Here is a 12072-nt window from a genome sequence, read left to right as displayed (position 1 = left end):
TTTTTATTTCATTTGTTTTTATTTGAGTTCGTGGAACTTTACCTCGGTTTCGTTATGATAAATTAATATATTTAGCTTGAAAATGTTTTTTACCTTTTTCTTTAAATTATTTATTATTTTTTATTGGAGTTAAATTATTTTTAATATATTATATATTGTTAATTAATTTTAGTAAAGTTAATAGGAAATTTTTGTTCCTATATTATGTTTTCAAAACATATGCTTGTTCAAGCTCATTAACTAGTTAATTAAATTATCTCATCATTTATTAATTAGTGGATTAATAATGTAATATAAGAAGTAAACTACCGTTAAAATTTGTCCAACTAGTACATAAGGGTCTTCTACAGGTCGTGCTCCGATTCATGTTAATAGAATTACAGTAACTACTATAATTCAAAATAGAATTTTATTTACAGGATAAAATTGGATTCCTCGGAAGTTTCTTAAATGATAGAATGGTAAAATTGCTAGGATTGCAATTGATAAAACTAATGCAATAACTCCTCCTAATTTATTAGGAATAGAACGTAAAATTGCATATGCAAATAGAAAGTATCATTCGGGTTGAATGTGTACTGGTGTTACTAGAGGATTAGCAGGGATGAAATTATCAGGATCTCCTAATAGATAAGGGTTAATTAAAGTTAATAATAGAAGTGCTATAATTATAATAATAAATCCTACAATATCTTTGTATGTAAAATATGGATGAAATGGGATTTTGTCAATATTAGAATTTAATCCAATTGGATTATTAGATCCTGTTTGATGTAAAAATAATAGATGAATTAATGTTATTGCTAATACAATAAATGGTAAAATAAAATGAAATGTAAAGAATCGTGTAAGAGTAGCATTATCTACTGCGAATCCTCCTCAAACTCATTGAACTAAGTCAATTCCTAAGTAAGGAATTGCAGATAATAAGTTTGTAATAACTGTAGCTCCTCAAAATGATATTTGTCCTCAGGGTAAAACGTAACCTATGAATGCTGTTGCTATAACTAAAAATAAAATTAGAACTCCTACTAGTCATGTAGGTGTAAATAAGTATGAACCGTAATAGATTCCTCGGCCAATATGTAGATAAATACAAATGAAGAAAAATGATGCACCATTAGCATGTAAAGTTCGTAATAATCAGCCATAATTTACATCTCGACAAATATGATTAACACTATTGAAAGCTAAATTAATATCTGCTGTGTAATGTATAGCTAAGAAAAGTCCTGTTAGAATTTGGATAATTAAACATAATCCTAATAGTGATCCGAAGTTTCATCAGGCTGAAATATTAATTGGAGCTGGAAGATCTACTAGAGCATTATTTGCAATTTTGAATAATGGGTGTTGGGTTCGTAAAGGTTTGTTCATTAGTTTAATTTATTAATCGAAGGGGTCCGTAGAATAATTTAGTAATTTTTACTACTGCAATTAATGTAATTAATAAGTAATTTATTAATAAAATAGTAATTAAATTTGTTGGGTAATTGTATAATTTATGAAGATTTAGAGAATTTTCTTCTGTAAATATATTTAAATTAATTAAAGTTTGTATTTCGTTATTTTGAATGAAGGATGAAATATATAATTTATCTATAAATCATCTGATACTTATTAACAAAATGAAAATTAATATAAATGAATAAGCTGTTTTCATTGAAAATGTAAATATTTCATTTGATGCTAGGGATGTAACGTAAATGAATAATACTAATACTCCTCCTAGGAAAATTAAAAATAATACATATGAGAATCAGAATCTTTTAGCTATTAATCCAGTTAGGAGACAAATTTGTAGTGTTTGAATTAATAATATTAATCCTATTGCTAATGGATGATTTATTTGAATAAAAATAAAACTAGAAATCAATGTTGTTGAGTATAAAGTTAATTGTATAATATCAGGAGGTAGTTTATTTAAAATATTAATTTTGGGGATTAATGATAAAGTTATTTCTTTTCTCTTGAAGTTTTAAAAGATTAATTCTTATTTTTGATTTACAAGACCAATGTTTTTGTTAAACTATTAAAACTAATGTTAATATTATTATATTGGGGATTACCTTGTTTTTTAATTTTAATAGGAGTATTTGTTTTTGTTTTTAATCGTAAACATTTATTATCTATGCTTTTAAGATTAGAGTATATTGTTTTAAGTTTATTTTTTTTATTATTTATTTATTTAAATTTAATAGATTTTAGAAGATATTTTAGTATAATATTTTTAACTTTTAGTGTTTGTGAAGGGGCTTTGGGTCTTTCAATTTTAGTATCTATAATTCGAACTCATGGAAATGATTATTTTCAGTCATTTAATGTATTACAATGTTAAAGTTAATTTTTATAATAATTTTTATTATACCTTTTTGTTTTATTATAAATTCATTTTGAACGGTTCAAAATTTACTATTTTTGGTAAGTTTTGTTTTTATTTTAATGAATTATTGTATAAATTATTTTGTAAATATTTCTTATTTTTTGGGATTTGATATTATTTCATATGGATTGATTTTATTAAGTTTTTGAATTTGTACACTTATAATTACTTCTAGTGAATCTATTAATAAATATAGTAATTATGAAAACTTTTTTTTAATTAATGTATTAATTTTATTATTATGTTTAGTTTTAACTTTTGGTAGAATAAATTTATTTATGTTTTATTTATTTTTTGAAAGAAGATTAATTCCTACTTTATTTTTAATTTTGGGTTGAGGGTATCAACCTGAACGTTTACAAGCTGGTATTTATCTTTTATTTTATACTTTATTAGTTTCTTTACCTATATTAGTAGGAATTTTTTATTTATATAATACTTTAATAACATTGAACTATTATCTTTTGATAAATTATATAAATTGTTATGATTTATTATATTTATCTTTAATTTTAGCTTTTTTAGTTAAAATACCTATATTTTTGGTTCATTTATGATTACCAAAAGCTCATGTAGAAGCACCTGTTTCTGGTTCAATAATTTTAGCTGGAGTTATATTAAAGTTAGGTGGGTATGGGTTATTACGAGTTTTTTCTTTTTTACAAGTAAGTGGTATTAAATATAATTACATTTGAATTAGAATTAGATTAATTGGAGGTGTTTTAATTAGTTTAGTTTGTTTACGTCAAACTGATTTAAAGGCTTTAATTGCTTATTCTTCTGTTGCTCATATAGGAATTGTTTTAGGAGGCCTTATAACTTTAAGATATTTAGGATTTTGTGGTTCTTATACATTAATAATTGCTCATGGACTTTGTTCTTCAGGACTTTTTTGTTTAGTTAATATTACATATGAACGGTTAGGTAGTCGAAGTTTATTAATTAATAAGGGTTTATTAAATTTTATACCTTCTATAACATTATGATGATTTTTGTTAAGAGCTTGTAATATAGCTGCACCTCCTTCTTTAAATTTACTAGGTGAAATTTGTTTATTAAATAGAATTGTTAGTTGATCTTGATTAACAATAATTTCTTTATCCTTATTATCTTTTTTTAGAGCTGCTTATACTTTATATTTATATGCTTATAGTCAACATGGTAAATTATTTTCTGGAGTTTATTCGTTTAGAGGTGGTAAAATTCGGGAATATTATTTATTATTTTTGCATTGATTTCCTTTAAATTTATTGATTTTGAAGAGTGATATTTGTATAATTTGACTTTAATTTTATTTAAATAGTTTATTTAAAATATTGATTTGTGGTGTCAATGATATGATTTTTAATCATTTTAAATCGTGAGAAAGTATTTATCTATTTGTAGAATTAGATTTTTGGTTTTAATTTTATTTAGAATTAATTTTTTTTTATTTAGATTATTAATGTTAATTAAGGATTTTTGTATATTTATTGAATGAGAAGTAGTTAGATTTAATTCTTGTAGAATTGTTATAACTTTTTTATTTGATTGAATGAGTTTATTATTTATATCTTTTGTTTTATTAATTTCTTCTTTAGTTATTTATTATAGAAAGGAATATATAGGAGGAGATGTAAATATTAATCGTTTTATTATATTAGTTCTTATGTTTGTTTTGTCTATAATGTTATTAATTATTAGCCCTAATTTAATTAGAATTTTATTAGGATGAGATGGATTGGGGTTAGTTTCTTATTGTTTAGTAATTTATTTTCAAAATGTAAAATCTTATAATGCTGGTATATTAACTGCTTTGTCTAATCGAATTGGTGATGTTGCTTTTTTATTAGCTATTGCTTGAATATTAAATTATGGAAGTTGAAATTATATTTTTTATTTGGAAACAATAAAAAATAGAATTGAAATAGAAATTATTGGGAGCTTAATTATATTAGCTGCTATAACTAAAAGAGCACAAATTCCTTTTTCATCTTGATTACCTGCTGCAATAGCAGCTCCTACTCCTGTTTCTGCATTAGTTCATTCTTCTACTCTTGTTACTGCTGGGATTTATTTATTAATTCGGTTTAATATTTTATTATGTAATTCTTGAATAGGTCAAGTTTTACTTTTATTATCTGGTTTGACTATATTTATAGCTGGACTAGGAGCTAATTTTGAATTTGATTTAAAAAAAATTATTGCTCTATCTACTTTGAGTCAGTTGGGTTTAATAATAAGAATTTTATCAATAGGGTTTTATAAATTGGCTTTTTTTCATTTATTGAGTCATGCTTTATTTAAAGCATTACTATTTATATGTGCTGGGGCTATTATTCATAATATAAATAATTCACAAGATATTCGTTTGATAGGTGGTTTAGGAATTTATATGCCTTTAACTTCTGGTTGTTTTAATGTTGCTAATTTAGCTTTATGTGGAATACCTTTTTTAGCTGGATTTTATTCTAAGGATTTGATTTTAGAAATTGTGTCTTTGAGTTATATTAATATATTTTCTTTTTTTCTTTATTTTTTTTCTACTGGACTAACTGTATGCTATTCTTTTCGGTTGGTTTATTATTCTATGACTGGTGAATTAAATTGTGGTTCTTTGAATATACTAAGAGATGAAGGATGAATTATATTGCGTGGTATGAGAGGATTATTAATTATAAGTATTATTGGTGGAAGTATACTTAGATGATTAATTTTTCCTACTCCTTATATAATTTGTTTACCAATTTATTTGAAATTATTAACTTTATTTGTTTGTATTGGTGGGGGGCTATTAGGATATTTAATTTCAAATGTATCTTTATTTTATTTTAATAAATCTTTAAATAATTATTTAGTAAGTTATTTTTCTGGTTCAATAATTACTAATTAATCGAAATAAAGTCATTAACTAATTTATCTACCACTACCATGTGCAACATAACGCAACCACAAAGCATATCAAGGCACAAACAGTGACTTTCTTTGTAACTGCCACCCTGCCGTCGACCACCTCAAAGGCATCATCTTATTACACTCGCTTGGCAGTGCGCGAAAATCTACCAGCAGCACAAATCACAAATCACAGTGGTATTATTATTACTTATGACCATTTAATTGGACTTTTATTCATTTATATTTCGATAGACTTGTATTTGCTCTCAATTTGGCAAATTACGGTGAGCTAACAACACCGCAAAACACACAAAAACACAAACACCCAAATGCACTCACATCCAACGCTGTTCGTATTTTATTACAAACACAAATAACTAATAACAGCCACAGCAATTGCATCCAACCAAAGTATGCGACATGTCCTTACACACACAATCGCCGCCCACCACAATAAGCAACGCCGCAATCACGTCCTCGTTGTCGCCAGTGTTTGTCGTCGTGGTCGTCGCCGTCGTCATCAGCATCGCCTCATTGACTCGCATTGGCCATAGCGCCCAAAAGCAGGCTCATTAGTTTTATTGCCAAAGCATATCAGTCAAAGCCACAAAACTATTTATGTGTATGACTGCCACGGCCACTATCGACTGCACAACCACTGCCCCTCGACAATTGCAAAAGTCACTAATGCCACGCTGTCCGTGTGTCCGTATGTGCGGGCATTTGCGTTAGTTTTGGCGGGGCGGCACAAGGTGAGGCTGCTAGTGAGTAGTTTTGCTTTTTATTTGCAGTATTAATTGCCCGAATATTTCTTCATCTTTTGATGCAAGCTTGAATACGTGAATGCCGAGTGTGGGGTGTGGTGTTGTCAAGCCTTGGCGCTTATGAACGTATATTTGCTTGTTGGCGTCTTGACAGCCATTCAAAAGCTTACTGTGTGCTTGTTTGGCTGTTTTCTGCTTTGTGTGTATAGACTTCGTTTATGTCTCGCATGCACTTTCGTTTTTATTTCCATTATATAATACATAAATATGTACGGGTTTGTTGGTGCTATCCCTTTTAACAAATTGGCTCTTATCCTTTTAATACTCAAACTAGCAGCACCTTTGGTCCTCCTTCCACCATTCCTTAGCGATTGTTCTTTTGATAGCGTTTTCACTTCATTCGCTGCTCAATTCGTTGTGTTCTTTTGAAGTATGAACCTATATACGAGTACATGCGGAGGAGTGTTCAGCTCAAAGGCACGCACTTTCCTTTCATTATAACTTCGACCTATGCGCTTTTGATGGAATGTTGCACAGTAACCATTCGCCCACTAGTTTTGCGCTGCCACCTAAGCTTTGGTTGTTATTTTTGTAATATATAATATTAATTTAATGTAGCTAAGTTTAATTGCGAGATTATTTGAAAATCGGAAAACAACAATATTCAAAGTGATGGAGGATGAAGTTGGTTTTGCGGAGTTCACCCATCTCACGGGTTTGACGACTGACGCTTTCTAGAGTTAAACGAGGCTCGAATTCGTATCATCCGTACCCAAGCTAGTGAAGGTTTCAAGAGAGTAGTTACGTTTTCCTCTACATTGCTGCTGTGCTGATGAGCTGGTTAGACTGGGAACTTTGGAGATGTTTCGTCGCGAAATGAGAGGATCCCTTAAGAACCTGTGGTCTACTCCTAGAAAGATGGGCCTCGAGTCAACTCAGCGAGCGCTGGGCCAGTGCGCAAAGGAGCAAAGTCGCGAGATCCTTCTGACCACGGGTAGATAGGGGACGCTCGAGGAAACTCCTAAGGCTAACAAAGCCTCAGCTCACGAATGTGGTGGGTATCCTTACCGGACATTTAGGTGTCCATGCCGTGAGACTTGGGATTGCCTCAAGTCCGTTCTGCTATCTTGAGGACGTGGTGGAATCATCTCAACACCTTCTTCTCAGCTGCCCTGCTCTCGTCTGGCAAAGATTTCGTTATCTGGGCTCGCATTTTGTCGCTACGCCTGCGGATATACATATATTATATATAATTGGAGAGTACACCCTTTCTGGGTGTTTGGCCGAGTTCCTCCTCCTTTTTGTGGTGTGCGTCTTGATGTTGTTCCACAAATGGAGGGACCTACAGTTTCAAGCCACCTCCGTAGGGCAGATATTTTTTATGTGGAGCTTTTTCATGGCAGAAATGCACTCGGAGGTTTGCCATTGCCTGCCGAGGGGCGACCGCTATTAGATATATACCCGATATAGCGGGTTTAAATATCACACACCTGGTGAAGCTCATCAGTAGCTTGTTGCGGCTAATTACGAACGCAAATCACCCAAAGTCGGCGTCGGCGTAAGTGCGTAAGTGCGTGGTCATCGTCTTCTAATCCCAAGGCTCCTTCTTCCCTCCCTTCTCCTTTCCCCGGTATGGCATCACAACGGACGAATTTTGATCGAAATTCGTCCAAGTGGGCCCCAAGCTAGGGCAGCCATTTAACCTAGCCTAACCTAGGCCATTTCGAGTTGAGTGCACTGTGAGACAAATTCGAGGTGTAGGTGTGGCGGGTGGAAATTTGTAGTGTCAACTGGGTATATCAAAACCCCCAAAGGGTTCGACCAATAGAGGTCAACACATTTTTTTTTTTTGCTGATGAAATTGAGTTTTCATATTTGTGGCTAAGGTCATTTCGAAAAACGTTTAAGGCATCAATCAGACGGAAATACCTATAATTTTCAGTCATATGAAATAAAATTTTAGAAGAAATTTTTTCGTAAAGCATTTCAACCCATTCTTGTCTCTCACTGTGGAGTTTTTTTAACTCTTTATTTGAGAAGTACCTAAAATGTCCTGCTAAAAAAGAAAAGGCACTTTCTCCATTTCCCATGCGGAGTTGACGCATGGAAGCAGGAAATGGGCTGATACCTCAGGATCAGCCTTAAGTATCTTTGCAAAAATATTCTCAATATCAACTAATTTTCCGGATGTTATAGCCTTAATTGCTAAAGATTCTCTACGAGGTTTGTACTTCGATCTCATGGCCTTTTGTGCCCTTTAATCGCTAAAACTATTTCATCTATTGTTGGTGGAATTTATTTTTAGAACGCTGCAGAACTCCAGATTCCGATTCCCGTCCTTGATTGTTTTGCCATGCCAAAAGTGGTCTAGAGAATTCGGTTTCATTTCTTATCTTCTTTCTCGATCGGAGGTCCAGTTGTCTTCTTCCGAGGTCCAATTGTCTTCATGCATTGCTCCGTCCATTGCATCTTTTTAAGGAGGTTGATATCCACCTTTACTCTGACGAGGACATCAATCAGCCGTGCAGAGGTACTTTCCTTATTAATGGGCCAGACATTCCAGGTGCATACCTTTAAATCATTGCATTTAGTTTATTTGCCATGGTTGTCATCAGAGTAGAGAGTTCTCATCCGAACCTTTGCTTGGGTTTCTTTTGGGGAATGATTTATACGTGGCGGACCCCCAACCAGATCCCTAGGTTGCTTCGCTTTCTCCCACTAGCTCGCTCGCAGACGGGTGTTTGGGAACTACCCAGAAGATACTTGGGTGAAGTCCGGAGGCTGTGAGCTGCTTGAAGCATATCCTAGCAAATGGCGTTCAAAGACTGTCCCCACTTGCGCGTACTTCTACACACGGAATCATCCTTCGATGAAGCGTCCCTTGAAGTGTTTGAGATAAAGATTCTACGGAAGATTTTTGGACTTTTGCACAAAAGCATTTGCGTCTCAGTTTTGTTGAATTTTTTTTTCTATGATGGAATTCAAACGTAGTAGTGTGATTGCATTATATTTGGCTGGAAAATCACAACCAGCCATTGTTCCTGAGCTCAGTCACCTCAAAGTGAATAAAATGTTTGTGTATCGCACTATAAAACGTTACAATGATACTGGTAGAATTGCAAAACACTTGAACGAAATCCACGTCGAAGTGGAAGACAAATGGCCAAACAACTGAAAATATCGCAAGACAGCATTCGACGCATATTGAAAAATGAGCTCAAGATCAAGGCTTAAAAGTTCCAAAAAGCACACGATCTTTCACCCCAGCAAAAAAAAGTTCGGTGCGAAAGAGCGAAGGAGTTGTTGAGCTTGCACGAACGTGGCGAATTTCCTTACATTGTGTTTTCTGATGAAAAAAATGTCCCAATCGAGCAGTTCATAAACACTCTAAACGATCGTGTTTACATGACCGAACGCTCATACGAGAATTTGAGTCTACGTATGGCCACTCGAAGCAATTTCCCATAGCAAGTAATGGTTTGGGCCGCAGTGACCGCTGATGGACGCTCTCCAATCGTTTTTATCGAGCCTGGTGTCAAAGTGAATGCGACTTATTATCGGGAAAATGTTTTAGAAGCTGCTTTAGAGCCGTGGACACGCAAACATTCGGTCGTAGACCATGGACGTTCCAACAGGACTCGGCACCATCTCATAAAGCTTGGGTGAACCAAGAATGGTTAAAAAATCATGTTCCACACTTCATTTCGTCCTCACAATGGCTTTCGCATTCGCCAAACGCAAATGCGATGGACTATTCCATCTTGTCCATTTTGGAGAGCAAGGTGAGGACTAAAAAATATGCCAGGATGGATGCGCTGCAAAAAGCGATTATACGAGAACGGGCCAAAATACCTCAAGATCACATTCGTGCAGCATGCAACTCATTTTTTGACCGTTTGAAGGCTATAGTCAAAGCAAAAGGTGGTCATATCGAGCAATCATTTTTGAATAATCAATAAAAACTAATTTCACACAAAAAAGTTATGGTGTTTTGAATAGGTAAAACTTAATATCATTCACCCAGTATTTTTTTACATTTTTTTTTTTAAAGATTCATATATTTCTTTTAAATTTTTTATTTTCAAATTATATATGAAAAAGGCAAGAAAATAAAATTTTTCCAAAAATATTGGAACAAGAAAAGTTTTTTGTTGATATAAAAAAAGTATGTTTTTTTGAAATTATTACTTTTTTATAAAAAAGGATATCTTGTTTTTAATTATTTTTTTATAAAAAAATTATATATACTTCTTAAATTATTTTTTTTTATAAAAATTAAATTTTTTTTTCAAATTATATATTACCCTAAAGAAAATAAAATTTTTCCACAAATATTGGAACAAGAAAAATATTTTGTTTGTATAAAAAATGGGTGTTTTAAGTTATTATTTTTAATACAAAAGGATATATTGGCTTTAATTAGTTTTTTTATACAAAAATTATAAATATTTTTTATATATTTTTAAATTATTTTTTCATAAAGAGATTTTTTTTATATTATATAAAATATTTATAACATATACATAATTTCTTAATTTTGTTTTTCAAATTATGTTTTACGAGTATACCATCCTAAAGAATTAAAAAAAGCAAAAAAATAAAAAAAAAATCAAAAAAAATATAATTTTTATCAAAGGGCAAAAAAAAAATTAATATCTCAAAAAAATCACGTGAATTTCACTTCAAAGAGCTCTAAACCAAAATTTTGAACTTTGAATAACTATAAAAATTATACATTTTGGTTAAAAAAATTTTCAGTTGACTTCTAATTATATTCCAGCACACAAATAAAAAAAAATCAGAAAAATTACAACTCTGTTGAAAATTTAATATTTTTTAATACTTAGTTTACGAGTAATAGTTTTGACTTCAATTTTTAGTTAGTTTTGTCTTCAATTCTAGTTATTTGTCTTAAGCTTTTGCGCAAGGCTATACATACATACATACTCATATACCCCTCAAGTGGCATGGACGCGAAAGTAGGATCCAGTGTTAGCTAAGCTTTCTTACATAAGCACAATCATATAGGAAACAAAAGACTCCACACACATACAAGCTTATAACTGTATGTGCTAGTAAAAGTACCATTTGCGAAAACACGCCCACGCAATGGAGAAAAAAATAATATACCAACAAATATAAAAAATACAAAGCAGAGCAATGCATAGCATGCGAAAAACAAAGCAAATGAAGGATGCACATACATATGTATGTATGAATGTGCATAAAAATATTTCTCATTTATGTGCAAAAGCAAGATAACAGCAAACACCAAAGGATGCCAGAGAGCCAATGCCAAGCCAACACTCCCACCACCACAATTGGCAATTTCACGCATACCATTGCATGCAAGAATGTGCTGAGGATTTCTCCTCTTAGTTTTATTTATTTATTTGGATTGTTGTTCTGGTGTTGTACTTAAAAACAGTTTGCATAAGCACAGGTATGTAGGTATGTATGTCTGTAAGTACCTAAAAAGCATCTTCTACGGAGTTCTCTTCTCTCGCCAGGAATTTTTAAATTCCCACGTTTGCTCTAGTGGCTAGTGCCAATGGTTGGTCCGTCTGTTCTGCATTCAACATTCAAAATTGAATTTACACAAAACAACTTTATCCATTAATTAAATTTTTTTTCACTCGCTCCTTCTTTGAGCTACTTTGCATTTATTTATACATATTTATGTGTGTATGTATGCGTGCACGCGCATAAATACTTGTAAACAGCGCATAGTTCGTGAGGAAGTGCTTCTATTATCTTATTTCTGCACATAATTGTTAGAGTAGGATCTGGGCGATGATGATTTGTATAGCGCCTTGCGCCCGTTGGAATGATGCCTTTGATATGGTGGAAAATACCGATGTAGTGCATATTACTTACCTATGTAGGTATGCATACAATGTACTGGTATTTTTTGTTTCTGATTTTTTTTTGTAATAATATTTGCGATTTTACAAAATTATTGCTTGTTTTTTTTCTGTTATTCCTGATAAATTGTTTTACTGAACTTTTTCATTTGCTGGTAAAATAAATGGCTGAGTGCTGGTTGTGGAC

General features: G+C 31.9%; 3 pseudogenes; 1 reads left to right on the top strand and 2 right to left on the bottom strand.

The window, feature by feature from the left end:
* Nucleotides 1-240: 240 nt before the first annotated feature.
* On the bottom strand, nt 241-1377 carry LOC129244801 (cytochrome b-like; annotated as a pseudogene).
* LOC129243460 (NADH-ubiquinone oxidoreductase chain 6-like) lies at nt 1207-2934 on the bottom strand (annotated as a pseudogene).
* A 607-nt stretch (nt 2935-3541) lies between these two features.
* On the top strand, nt 3542-5255 carry LOC129243453 (NADH-ubiquinone oxidoreductase chain 5-like; annotated as a pseudogene).
* The last annotated feature ends 6817 nt before the right edge of the window (nt 5256-12072 follow it).

Source organism: Anastrepha obliqua, chromosome 4 (assembly GCF_027943255.1).
Source record: "Anastrepha obliqua isolate idAnaObli1 chromosome 4, idAnaObli1_1.0, whole genome shotgun sequence".
NCBI classification, from domain to species: Eukaryota; Metazoa; Arthropoda; class Insecta; order Diptera; family Tephritidae; genus Anastrepha; species Anastrepha obliqua.
Note: the sequence above shows the minus strand (reverse complement) of the source record. Positions and strands in the feature narration are given on the sequence as shown.